This window comes from Opisthocomus hoazin, chromosome Z (assembly GCF_030867145.1).
Source record: "Opisthocomus hoazin isolate bOpiHoa1 chromosome Z, bOpiHoa1.hap1, whole genome shotgun sequence".
Lineage (NCBI taxonomy): Eukaryota > Metazoa > Chordata > Aves > Opisthocomiformes > Opisthocomidae > Opisthocomus > Opisthocomus hoazin.
In genome coordinates this window covers 52,438,748-52,453,468 of record NC_134454.1, presented here as the reverse complement: position 1 = coordinate 52,453,468, position 14,721 = coordinate 52,438,748, and positions in this window count along the sequence as shown.

The window sequence follows — 14,721 nt, the reverse complement described above, 5'->3', positions numbered from 1 at the left end:
GTTGTTCATCAAATTTCAGTACAACTGAGTACTAAGACAGGTTGTTACAGAAGTCAACCGGCTGTGCTGCTGCCTTTTTCTTATGCCACTTGTGCTGAGAAATTAGGCAAATTACATGTGGATACATCCCTAACTGTTCAAATGACCAGTCTACTATGAGACAGAGTATTTTACTTCATTTGCACAGCCCGAATACAGGCCACTTGTATTAAACTAGTCTCAGCTCAGGCAAGGAATTCTGGTAGACATGCTCAGCTTTGCAGGTTAAAGCGGTTACCAAACCGCCTGTCCACCTACCCCTCACCTGGAAGTTAACTGAAGGAAATTTATTCCCATTACATTGCCATTCACTAGTACCATTTAAACTAGGCAGAAAGTATGTTTCCATGGGACAGTAATCCCCACCAAAATAAGAGGAAAGGGCTTAAGCCATTTGATTTGAATCATTAACACTGTTTCCCAAGCGCATGTGTCAAAGTCCTTGGAGCCAGATCTCCTTTTTCTGCAACGTCTAGTCTCGTGCCTTTGACAATAAGATTTTATGCTGCAGTGAGCACAAGGTATTTCCAAGATAACTGTAAGAAAATTGGAGTAAACAGTACATAAAACTTTTGCTGCTTTATAGATTACCATTAATCAATTGCATATAGTAAGTTGTTTATTATTGAATTTTGAGTTGTTTAGCAAAAGTACACAGGGAACATTCTTACAAATGTTAGTCTGAATACAGATAAAAGGGAAATAAAAATGTTCCCCAAATTTCAAATCAGAGAATATAATGTTAAGAGAATATTGGCCATGACAATAAACCTAATTCTGAAACACATTACACTGAACATTATATTGGTTACTACTTAAAATCCAAAGAGTAGTAGAAGTACTTCTCATTTTGCAAACTGAACAAAGTGTGCAACTGTTCATCATAGATCAGCTAAAAGTAATGTTTAAGTTAGAAGCTACTTAAATAGTAGAATAGCATATTATAGATTTTAGCCAAGTCTTCTCATTCTGCAGACAAGTACCATAGCTAACCACAGCTACTTTCCTAAAAAGACTAGTGGAAAGACAGTACAATTCTTACACTGAACTTTGAAATTCATACATACTCAACAAATTCGTAGGACCACTGCCTTGAGGACAATACTGAATGTTTAGTAGATGTGCTGAGGCTAAAATTATGGCTTCTGTAGTTGTGCGAGGAAGATGAAGAGTTTCTTTATCTGAAAGTAGAGGAGCATTTACTATGAAGGTCTCAAATACCAGTAAAAATATTAGATATGATTAATAAAGTACAATAAAGAGCATTCCATAGTTGAAATTATCGTGTTTTAAAGGGAGAAAGATATCTGGGGGGAGATTATCTCTGACTTCTTTTTTTTTAAAAAAAAAAAAAAAAAGAAAATCTGGTTCTTTTAATGAAGTATATAAATGTAACAATAGAATTACAAAAACCATAGCGATCTGGAGATGCAAGAGAGGGGAATTCATACACAGGTAATCTTCTGGACAAACAAATATTATGCCGGAAAGGAGTACAGAACTTGCAACATATAGTCCTTTAAGTCTGAATGAAGCTTGCTGACTCTGTATACCTCAAAAATTGTCTGATAGAAGTGCACTGTATTTTACAGGCAAGTATTCTGGAACACTTACCTCCAGCTCTGCTGTGCAATGGTTACTCTGTGTGCAACTTCAGAATAAATACCAAACTAAGCAACCATTTGTATTTAGACAACTCTTTTACTCTAGGTACACAATGACAAAGTATAACCCAAACAAAGCTAGGAAAATAAAACCAAGTACAGTCTTTCAGCTATTAGAAAAATGAATGAAATATTCAGTCTAATGTTTCCAGAAGTAACGAAAATCTTCCATGTCAGCAAAGCAAATGTTCTTGACAGTTTAACTGAGGACTAGCCGGTTTACATCAACAGGCTGTAGCAGCATAAAGTGGTACTAAGATAGCTCATTTAAAGGTGGAAATTTTACTAATCATGGTAGTAATTTGTTCCTCTCTGAAGAACCAACTAATGCAGCAGAAGACTGTTTTTTCCTAAGACTGAGGCTATTAACTCTTCTGGTAATGCCTGCCTAAACCACAGCAGCACATTTCCACTTTTATATATAGAATTAAATAGTAACTCAACTGTTTTCTATGTGACTAAATTGGGTAAAACTAAAATGTCATCAATTTGGAAGAGTTTAAGAGAATAATTACTGTGTGGCATGCAAAGTAAGATGTGCATACGAAGTCTAATTTAGCCTTAAAATTGGTACTAAACTTGATCATGTCAGTGGCAAGTTTTGTTAAAAATCCCAGGAAGCTTCAATATCATCAGATGAACTGGGGGTGAAGAGAAGACACCGGCAACACCTCACTGCAATGTGTTTTACTCGCAATACATATGGCTGTTTGTTGAAAAAAAGAGTAACAAATTGAAGCACATACAGAATATACGCAGATCATTCAGAAAGCGTGGTCATCACCTTCTGAAGAATACTAAAGAAGACTTTTGAATCCACTGATTCCTGTTCCAAATGGGTTGTGTTCTGTACAACTGTAACTCAAGGTAGGTATTGAAAATGATCACTATAATTACTGAATTAGAGTTCCTGAACAGATTTCAAGTCACCATGGAATTCAGTTAACTTCTGAAGAGTTTCAACTGTTTACAAACAGAAATGGTCTCAAATATGTCCCATCACCATTTTAGCCCTACCTATGGAAAGATTGATTCATGTATTCCAGTAAGTATTTCAAATTATAACTAAGAATATGTCCTATAACACAGAACTGCAAATGCACTGCCTTCCTATAAGCTGACAGAAGGTGTTATGTATATGAGAGTGCTGGAGGTCTCCATACAGATTTATTATAGCACTGTCACTGATGGACTGATAAGCTGACAAAAGATAACAAACCTGGAGATAGTGATGCTTCTTCATGAGAGTCTGCGATTCCCCCTGTATCATGAGATAAGAGAGACAGCAAAGTGTTCTGGCAAAGATGCAAGAAAGCTTCCTCAAGTTTTACCGAACATTATGCTTTATGGGTACCTCTTGCGAAACAAGCTGCAGCCAACGTCACATAATACCACCAGTGTGCTGTACACCCCTGTTCCTACAAGACACTTCAAGTGTGATTCCAGTACTCCACAACTGGATGATTTTGTTGATGAAGAAAGGCCAGAAAGCAAACTGTTCCACATGTTTTCGTAAAGTGTCTGTAAAACATTATCCAAAGAGAAAGTTTGGTAATAAGACTTCATTTGTAGAATGCTGTATATTGAAAGACGTTAATGCATTTTAATGATCAAAATGTATTTTTATATTTGAGGGGAGGAATACAGCAAAATGCAGACAGCTCCATGAGCAGCACAGAGGAGCAGATAAGTGAAGTGTCTTCTAAGAACAGAAGTTTCTTTTCTAAGAACAGTTTCGTTTGGAGAACTTCCTGGTGTGTAAACTGGAAGTCTGGAGACTTTTAATGGTTGACATAATCTTTGCATGACCCTCTTGATGAATCATCTGACATCTAATAATGAGAAATTCACCTTCATCTTTTAATTCGTGTCCCCAAGTTAAATGTGTGGAATATTCTTTCAAATGTGGTTGAAACTGATCAATGTGTTAAAGCTGTTGCTGGAAAACTGTAACAGACATGCAAGTAACCATTTCCAGAGGAAAACTTTCTAAAATAAACATTGTTTTGCCAGGAGTTTTGGTAAGGCCTGCAAGTGCTTTAATCAGCAGCATACAATGGGGAAAAACAGATTGTCTACCATCATTACATCTTTAAATGCCCGGCCCCAAGGAACACATGCCTCTGTACATGACTGAGCTAGCTAAAGGCAGCATTTAGAATCATAGAATGAATCATGGAATGCTTTGGGCTGGAAGGGACCTTTAGAGGTCACCTAGCCCAACCCCACTGCAGTAAGCAGGGACATCTTCAACCAGACCAGGTTGCTCAGAGCCCTGTCCAACCTGGCCTTGAATGGTTCCAGGGATGTGGCATCCACTACCTCTCTGGGCAATATGTCGCCACACTTACTGTAAAAAATTCCTTCCTTATATCTAGTCTAAATCTACCCTCCCTTAGTTTAAAGCCATTGCTCCTTGTCCTATCGCAACAGGCCCTGCTGAAAATATTTTCCCCATCTTTCCTGTAGGCCCCCTGCAGGTATTGGAAGGCTGCTGTAAGGTCTCCCTGGAGCCTTCTCTTCTCCAGGCTGAACAGCCCCACATCTCTCAGCCTTTCCTCACAGAAGAGGTGCTCCAGCCCCCTGATCATCTTTGTGGCCCTCCACTGGACCCGCTGCAACAGCTCCACATCCTTCTTGTGATGGGAGCTCCAGAGCTGGATGCAGGACTCCAGATGAGGTCTCATCAGAGTGGAGAAGAGGGGCAGAATCACCTCCTTCAACCTACTGGCCACACTTTTGATGCAGCCCAGGCAACAGCTGGCCTGGGCTGCAAGTGCACATTGGTGGCTCATGTCAAGCTTTTCATCCACCAAGTCCCCTGCAAAGCTGTCTCTTTTACTTGCACTACCTCAAGCCTGTAGTATCAGTGCTGTATAAGATACGTTTTGGGAAGCATGAAACCTCTTCTGGTACTTCCTGTGTAGGTTTAGGAACCTGAGAGAGCTGGAGCAGAAAGTTAGCTAGGCTGTATATAATGAGTACATATGGTTATATGGAATCAGACTGTGTTCATGTGGCTTCCTATTATTTTTGTATGAAAACCAAAGGAAACAAAAGGTTTGGAGTCTTTTCTGTTACTTCAGGTTTATATTTTTGAGGATTATCATAAACCAATGAGATTAATGCCAAGGGACTGCCTTTATTTTCTGTTTCAATAATAGCATATCTTATATTCAGGACTTCGGTTTTTCAGCTAAGAATTCATACTGTAAAGATAACAAGCTTGGCCATTAATGATCATTAGTGTCACCACTAAGAAAAGATTCATGTTGGTGTTGTCTATTAAAGCAATCAAAAAGTGCTATTATGTTCCTAATTACAATATTTATTCAAACTCCCCTACTTACCCACAGTACAAATACAGTGCAGGCAGCTGTTGTAGAAGCTTCCCTGTGCAGCTCTGGAAATGACTTTTTCTTTTAACTAAGGACACTTCTATTCTAAAAGGGAAAGAATAGAATAAATGTGGCTCTTCGAACTGCAAGGAAAACACTCTGTTTTTTGACATATGAAGTTGTATTAAGGATAAGAGCCGCAGAAGCAGAAAAGCGGCCGAGAACTGTGGTGGATCAAAAAACAGCCTGCTCTAGTATCTGCCTTCAAACCAGCATATCATTATCAAAAAGAAACATTACAAACAAACAAACAAACAAACAAAACTTTATCACTTCTAATGTATATCACCCGCAAGAAAAACTGAGATTTCAAAATACCACAAAGTATTTCATTTATTCAGAGCTACTTCGTTTTAGGAGATAAAGAACACCAGGATCAGAATCTGTAAACAGAGATTGATATCATAAAGTCCTCCCCTGAGAGCTGAAATGAAAGGCTTACTTCGCTATTATGCAGCACAGCAGCAGAAACAGATAAACGTAAACTATAGAACTGGGGCTACCGTAAAACCTGTCACACAAAATATCAAGAAACAAATATGAATGTCTGATAATTTATTTTCAGGTCATCCATTTAGAATATTTAAAAAAGAATCTTCATTTTAGTTCAGTGTCTACTGACTGTGCGCTATTTTCTGAAGTATGAATGATGTGTTTATTAAGTTAATATTATCGTTTTCAAACATTGTTAAGCAGAGACCTCTAAGACAAGTAAGAAGGTAGTGTTCTGCCCTCCTCAGATGGAGCCCACCTTTCCAAAACCAAGAATGATCTTTTTCAGCAACTACAGCCTAAGATGGATTATCAGCATCATCTGCTCCTTTTGTTTTTAGGAAACTCATGAACACGTGCTTTTCCCAAAGCAATCACAAAGCAAAACACACAGTTGAAAGAAATCATTAATGTCTTGATAAATAATCTAAATTATTGTTTGTTTGAAAAGATTGGTGTTTTAAATATCCAAAAATACTTTAAAAATATAAAACATTGTCTAGGCCACTTGCCTGAAGGGAATTTGTAGCTGTGAGTGTAGTTGCAGTTAGTGGCGTTTTCCCATGGACAGAATACATCTTGTTAGCAACTTCAGTGTGTGCTTCCATGTGTGTGCTGGCACTCAGATCTTCTCCTCTGGATTCAGCTGTTCCTGAGCGACTGCTGGATAATCGCTCTGTTTGGGTGTCCACTCATTTCAGGAGGGAGGGAGAAAACCCAAGATGTTCTTATGACACCCTGTCTCCCATTCTAAACCATAAAACTCAGATGCAGTGAAATATATTTAGTAGGTATTGGAATATTGTTTCAGAAATATGGGATAAAGGAGTAAAATTTACTTAGCAAGTCAGTAGAAATCTGTGGTGGGGTAAGATTGTCCTCCTTTTTTGGAGGAAACCTTTTTGAGGGAAGTAAGAAGAGAGAGTTTATGCAGTTGGGGAGATTATGAAGGAATAAAACACTACTTAGCATCTTCTATGCCCTTACTCCCACTACATATAACAAAACTAGACAGAAAGATCAGATTAAATGTTGTGCCCTTCTCATCTCCTAACTATATATAAAGAGTGACTTCATAGCCACAAGATAATTGCAACCCTAATGTTAACATGCAGTTAAATACATGCCTTAACAGGCTTTTCAGAGTGCTGAGTTCAGTCTATTTACTCACTCAATGAGCAGTTCCATTCACTTGAGCAGGAACAGTTTTTGTGGAAAAGATTTACAGTCTGGAGAAAAGCAAGTAAAGCACATCAAAAAGAACAGTAACAGTTACAGTAACTAGTGGAACCAACACTAAGCCTGAAAAGGAGCTTGTTGGCAAATTGCACTGTTGTAGACTAAATAACCACGGAGAGTGAAACGTATGGGAGGAATAGACTAATGTATGAATGAGGATGTCAGAACGAATTAATCTTTGGAATAAAAAGCATAAGCAGGATAAACACATATACTTTTATCATGACCCCCTGAATATCACAGTCAATTCACTTCTGCATAGATATATTTTGCTCTAAGAAGGGCAAACAATTTTTTTATATTATATTTCTTTTCTCCCCTGAACAGGGGAGAATTTTTTTGTGTCACCTGAAGGTGAATTAACTCATTAGCCTGAACGGCAGAGCTTCCTCAGTGATGACTTTTTTTTTAACAAATGATGAATAACTACATCTACAAAAGTCAAGAAGAAGGTGCTCCATCACAATCAGTGAGATCAAGATTTCCTCCTTCTTATGTAGCTTCATTTCCTCTTCAACTTTTAAAATTGTCCAATCTACAAGTACTGCATTTTGACAGAGCAATAAGGAAGAGAATACAGGAGTAACAAAATACTCATTTTCAGCTGAGACCACATCTACTATGATGCTTCATGACAGCCACAATTCTTGTGTTTGGAATTAAACTAAAACTTGCTGTTGGTATTGGTTGTATCTTTCTCATACTGTCCCAATATTTACAGTTATTCATACTGATTTCCTTTGTTAGCAGTATTCTATCATCTCATTTTTATGGGCTTGAATTCGCATGACACTATTTAGGTAGCACTAAAAATTGCCTCCTTTATATTTATTGTATTTATAGCCCTTGGTAAGCAATTCTTGTGCTACCCTTTGGAATCTTCTTTTTTGGTAGTATGTAGCTAATCTATTTGTACATTGGGATAGTTGCTTTACATCTTAAAGAGCTCATATCTATCCAGAACATATGGAATCATTGAGGAGCAGAAATATTTTAACTGTGTTATTTCAGGCAGAAAAATGGGATTTTGCTTTATGGCCCAAAGCTTCTGTAAGCAGAATCACAGACACGTAATTCTTGGAAGATGGCATTCAGGCATTTGAACATCTATAGACTCACCTTTGTGCCTCCCGATTGCTAACAGTCCATAAACTTCTTATAGGAAAGCAACTGTTTGTAATCTGAATAATAATCAACTATTAGTCAAATTAATCATTTTATGAAGGGCAGAACTTCTTTGAAGCTGTTCAACTTTGCAACAATCTCAGCAATTGTTTTTCTCAAGAGCAATTACTGAATTAGCATTATTTGCTTCAAATAGGACATAGTATAGAACAAAGAATACACTATTGACTTTTACAGCAATTTCTTAAGACACCCAGGAATTATTTGCTTGGTGGGCAACTGACCTATCCACTTTTCTGGCTAGACTGTACTTTTACTTCTCCTCTAGCTCTCCTTCAGATGGGTAAGTCCAAGACAGGAACGAAGGATAACGTGTTAAGGGATCTGTCTATACAGAATTGTTTTCTACCTTGGAGAGCCAATTAAACATGAACTGCCTAGGGCTTTTCAGTGCCTTCAGAACTCCAAAGTTAATGTCTTATTCCATATCAATTCAGTTCCTTAATACTCAACAAAAAGTAGTTTAGTTTACATAGAACAGGTGTTTCCGTAAATTGTAGCTATTCAGAATTGTTTCTGATTTAACTGCCAATAATCAATCTTAACATATCATAATTTGCCTGTCTTGCTAGTATCATAGATAACAGTAGTCCAAAAAAAGAAAATATGGCTGACATGTTACCCTTTTTTCCCTTCCCTGCACTGAGCTCTGAGAAAAGTTTATCTCCCTTCTTTCCGTTGACTTTAATACATGAGTACCAGTACAATCTCCAGCCCTTTGTAAGGCCCAGATCTCACAAGCATATAAACACACTAACATTTATCTGAGCAAGTCCAGCGACTACGCGTGTTATGTTGAGCATATCCTTGTAAGATATTTAAACAAAAGCCTCAATTTCCAATACTCTATTTAATGAAGTTACCCTTCCTCTTTTAGTTGAAAAGATTTATCCAGTCTGGGAAATTATGTCTGAACACCCAGCTAATGTGTTTTTCTTTTTCTTTTGAGATAATAAAAGAGTAACAGTAGTAGCAGTTATAATTTCCACTATACACAAATCGTATTGTACTTATCTATGTTTGGCAAGTAATTCTCCTTCCCTTCAAACACAAGAAAAACAACCATGCTGGTATTTCAGAACAATTCATACCATATTCCTATTTTTGTCTCAGGATTTCCAAAAGCTGTAGAAATAGCAATGCCATAGATGATGCAAGACCATGTAGAATAAGTGAGAAGCATATTTGTTTCAGACATCTGTCAACTGATAACAGTGAAATCATTTTTACAGTGGATGAATTAGGAGTAGTAGACTGAAGGTATCATTGTCTCCTCAGCTGAAGGACATACTGTTTCTTTATAGCTTCCCACTCTAGTGGCACACAACAGCATAGACATTTGAGATATATAGACTGTTTCATGGGATTCTGCTGTGGCCACCAGTGGATTAATTAACAAAAGCGATGAAAGTTAAATTCTGCCCCAGAGCTTAAAAGAAGGACTGAGATTGTGATAGAGGGATAAAAAAAAAAAAAAGTTCCTCATATTAATTTCAACTTTTGGAATGAATTAGCTTCTCCGCTAGAGGTTTCATCTGATAACCTCTGACAGAGCACAACAAATTCCTCAGTTTGACTCCCAGCAGCTATTGCAAAGAAACCATTACAGAAATCCTGTTTCATGAATAACCAGAGTAAAACCAGATAAAATGAAAACCTAAGGTATTTAAGTGAATTTAACTGAAGGAACCTGAGAAAACCACAGTCACTTCATGTATACTTATAGACAGAGAGAAAACTACGACAAGAATATTTATATGATTACAGAATGTCCTTCTTTCTGTTGCAGTTCTGTGTCTCAGTAATTACACTAGTAGTATGTTGAAGATTCATCTGTGATTTACAGTTGGAGACTAACAAGAACTATACCACTGATTTCTGCTAGAATGTCTTCCAGTCTGTATTGGGTTTGCGTGGCAAGGTTTTGGTAGCAGGGAGGCTAATGAGGTGGCTTCAGTGAGAAGCTGCTGGAAGCTTTCCCCCACATCCAATAGAGCCAATGCCAGCCAGCTCCAAGATGGACCCGAAGCTGGCCAAGGCTGAGACCATCAGTGATGGTAGAAGCACCTCTATGATAACATATTTAAGAAGAGGAAGAACAGCGCAACAGCAGCCAAAAGACAGGAGTGAGACCATGTGAGAGAAACAAGTCTGCAGACACCAGGGTCAATGAAGAAGGAGGTGGAGGAGGTGCTCCGGGTGCCAGAGCAGAGATTCCCCTGCAGCCCATGGAGAAGACCATGGTGAAGCAGTCTGTCCCTCTGCAGCCCATGGAGGTCCACAGTGGAGCAGATCTCCACCTGCAGCTCATGGAATACCCCACGCTGGAGCAGGTGGATGCCTGAAGGGGACTGTGAGCCTCCTGGCAGGACCTGCAGACCCGTGGAGAGAGGAGCCCACACCAGAGCAGGTTTGCTGGCAGGGCCTATGACCCCGTGGGGGACCCACGCTGGAGCAGCCTGTTCCTGAAGGACTGCACCCTGTGGAAAGCACACATGGAAAAGACTCATACTGGAGCAGTTTGTGAAGATCTGCAGCCTGTAGGAAAGACGCACATTGGAGAGTTTGTGGAGGACTGTGTCCCACAGGAGGGACCCCATGCTGGAGCAGGGGCAGAGTGTGAGGAGTCCTCCCACTGAGGAGGAAGGAGAGGCAGAGACAATGTGTAATGTACTGACCACAACCCCCATTCCCTGTCCCACTGTGCCCCTCAGGGGGAGGAGGTGGAGAATTTGGATGTGAAGTTGAGCCTGGGAAGAAGGGGGCTCATAGGCACCACCCAAAAAGAAGAGGGAATAATACCACCTGTTTAGGTCCTGCAAACTTCGCACAATTTTTACAACAGGAGCCTATGCTAGCAGTTCCTGTGTATTTTAAGCTAACCGAATTACAACACGAAAACATGAAAAATGTCTTCTCTGCATCTGTTGAGATCCCATCCTAAGTACTGTAGATTTCCCGTATATGTTTTAGTGCTATTCATCCATAATGAATAACAAGAGAAGTGCAGAAACTGACTGCTTTGAGCAGAGAAGAACAGCACAAGGCCTGCACTTAAGTCTATGGCTTTAAAATAGCAGACTCAAGGCAATTTTTGAAGGTCTTGTAAACAAACAATGGAGTTTAGGAAGGTATTAAGTGCCAGAAAGAAAAGCAGTGCTCTAACAGCAAAAAAGAATAGCTTGTTCTCAGGGCTATTTCATGCAGGACGTTCACAAAGGCAAACACGCTAGCACCATTCTGCTGTGCTGATTAATGTTCATAATGTCCCATTGCCTTCAAAAAGTTAACAGTCTAAAAGTTGTGGGTTTTTTTAATTATTATTATGAGGTATGATTTGAGAGGGTATTGGGAAAGGAGGAGGGTATGTATGTCTACTTGACACAATGGGAGAAGAGAAGAGTTCAAAGTTAAACTAGATAAAGCCTAGCCTAGTAGATTTTCAGAAGTTCAAAAGGCACTGGGAAGAAAAATGGTTATAACCACAGCAGCCATTTTTTGGCAAAATGTAGGAAAAATGTAGTCTTATGCTCACAGTAAGCTAAAAAGCAGTGAATGTAACAGTTTTTCTTGAACTGGAATTCAGTGATAGGATAGATCTTTCCTGCCTCAGCGACAGAAAACAATCAATAGAAGGAATGGGGAAACACACTCTGTGCTAAGTCCCACACTTCATCTTAGATGGTGAAAAGCAACAGATGCTTCAGTGGAAGCTGTAAAAACCTGGGCTGACACAAATAATCATACTACACATAACATTTATTCCTACCTCTTCAACTTCACAAATGAAAAATAACAACAAGTTAGCACCAGGAATAACAGCAAGTTAGCACCAGGAATGCCATATTTGCCATATTTGCTCAATATGTTCTATGATTTATGGATTTATGAAGGAAAGACAACTGTTCCTACATGTTAAGACCTTTGTGTTACCCTTCACTTGCTACAGCACTTCAGCTCTGAAACCACAGATTCCTGGAATGATGTCACATGCACACATGGAGCCCAACCAGGTGGCCTTTGCCCAGAAATAAGACTGTTTCGAATTTTGTCCCACTTCATAAACTTCATGTGCTCCTTATTAAACATCTAACTCACAAGTGCTCATCTTAGCCTCAGAGATAGTTAGAGGGAAGGTATTTCCTTGCTAATTGTGCCAAATTAAAGAAATTCCTACTTACAAATGTGCTCCTGTTTACACTCATAGCTTTCTGGAGGCAGAACCACCTAGTACTTTGCCAGGTGGAGAAGGGTTTGTATTTTAGAAACAGCCTTACAATAAAAAGCTGAAATACAAATTTGCCTGAGAGTATCAGCAAAAGGAGTCTGCAATAATGTCTTGAAGAAATACTTTTGTACAAAAATACACTCCAATTTCTGAAAAGCTGCAGCTACACAATTTGCTGTTCGGCCCTTCTGTAACATTCATCTCCTTAATCTTAGAGATAAGTCATGTCACTTACAAGTTAGGGCACTAACTTCCCTTTAATGAACCTTTAAAGATTTAAAGATTATCTCTTTCAACCATTTCCCCAAATTAAGATGTTTTTAAAAATCCCAGGCCCTCCATTTCTTCAAAGTATTATTTGGGTTTAATAACATGCCTTCTGGGAGCTGTAGTGTTACTGCTTTATAATGCTGTCCTTTCCTTTCATTGCAACCGACATTCTGTCTGCTGAGCTCTTTGTGCTACCCTTACATTTGCAGAGAAACAAATGGAGATATTTCTTTGTTAATTGGCTTATTAAAAATTCATGGTGCACTTTGATGTTTAATATTTAAACACAATGTTTAATGTTTGCTAGCGCCACTTTTTCCTAAAAAAAGAAAAAAGTAATAGAGAATGCAGCGCTTTCCAGAACAATGAGAGATTTTATTGTGTGTTAACATTCAGGATAGATAGCATCATTACTTCAGCATTAGAACACGTTTTTTAAAAGTTTTAAATCACACTACTTTTTGAGTCCCAGGACAGCCAGCCTTGATATGCTGTAGTACTGTAATGCAATCTGTTTTTTTACTTTTCCATTTCTGCTCAGGACTGCTGCTGCTCTTATAAAGAGCATTATCAATTAAACATATCCACCACTGACATTAGACTTCAGAGTATTTTATTCACAGGACTTTCCATTTCCTAGTTAATCTGTTAAATACTTTCCACCCCAAGTCTACCAAGTGCGAAGATCACTGATGAAGCAACCAGATGCAGAGTCAAGGTTTCAATCTTCCTCCTTTAAAGGAAAAATCAGTATGTCATAATTGAATCTGAGACAGGGCAGTATTTAAAGCTGAACATGCAGAACCTGGGACACTTGCATTAATTTATTTTCTCACCCCAGACTTCTTTTCTGGTTTCACGCAAATTGACTGCAGTCCACTAACTTTCATGGACCAGTCTGGATGAAAAGCTTGACATGAGCCACCAATGTGCGCTCGCAGGCCAGAAGGCAAACCATATCCTAGGCTGCATCAAAAGCAGCATGACCAGCAGGTCGAGGGAGGTGATTCTGCCCCTCTACTCCGCTCTGGTGAGACCCCACCTGGAGTCCTGCATCCAGCTCTGGAGCCCTCAGCGCAGGAAAGACATGGAGCTGTTGCAGCAGGTCCAGAGGAGGGTCACAGAAACCCCTCCTATGAAGAAAGGCTGAGTGAGTTTGGGCTGTTCAGCCTGGAGAAGAGAAGGCTCTGCGGAGAGCTTACTGCAGCCTTGCAATATAAGAAGGGGGCCTGTGAGAAAGATGGGGACAAACTCTTCAGCAGGGCCGGTTGTGACAGGACAAGGGGTAATGGTTAAACTGAAAGAGGGTAGATTTAGACTGAATATAAGGAAGAAATTTTTTGCAGTTAAGGTGGTGAAACACTGGCACAGGTTGCCCAGAGATGTGGCAGGTGCCTCACCCCTGGAAACATTCAAGATGAGGTTGGATGGGGCTCTGAGCAACCTGGTCTGGTTGAAGACATCCCTGCTCACTGCAAGGGGGTTGGACTAGATGACCTTTAAATGTCCCTTCTAACCCAAACTATTCTATGAGTCTATGATCTTAAAACTAAATTCTCTTATCTGTGCACAAATATAAAAATGCAAGTACTAAAAAATCCCATTAAATTGTTGCTCAGCTTCCTAGGAACCTATTGGGAGTCCTTTCACTGGGAAAACTGCCTACAAAACTGTTTTCATTCAAGTGTAGAACTGCCAATGCTGAGCAAAGAGGCATCAGAACTTGCCAAAGCCCAGAAATGTTGCATCCCTCCATCTAATTCACCTGTAGCTCACCAAATCCAGCAGCTGGTCTAAAGACCTTTCCAAGCTCCTTCAGCTTTTCCCACTTTACTACCTGGGATAGAAGCCATAGGATGGAGCCTACCAATCCATATTCCAGGGAAGCAGTCAGATGACCCACCTCCTAGCTCTTCACCTTTCAAAGAGATCCAGCTTTCTCTTGTCTCACCAATACTGCTTGCTCTGCACTCACGTCACCTTTCTTTGCACCAAAAGTTCTTGCTGGGCTCTTCAATGAACCAGTTCTAAGCATAGTTCTGCCTCTCCACAAAAAAAAAAAAAAAAAAAAAAAGTTTTGCTTGGGGGCTTCCACAGAGATCACTTTTTCATTTCAAGTCTCTGACCCCTCTCCACAAATGCCAGTGTTCAGATAGGAATAACTTTTGCTCCCATTACTCTACTGTAACACTAAGATGGCCCTTCT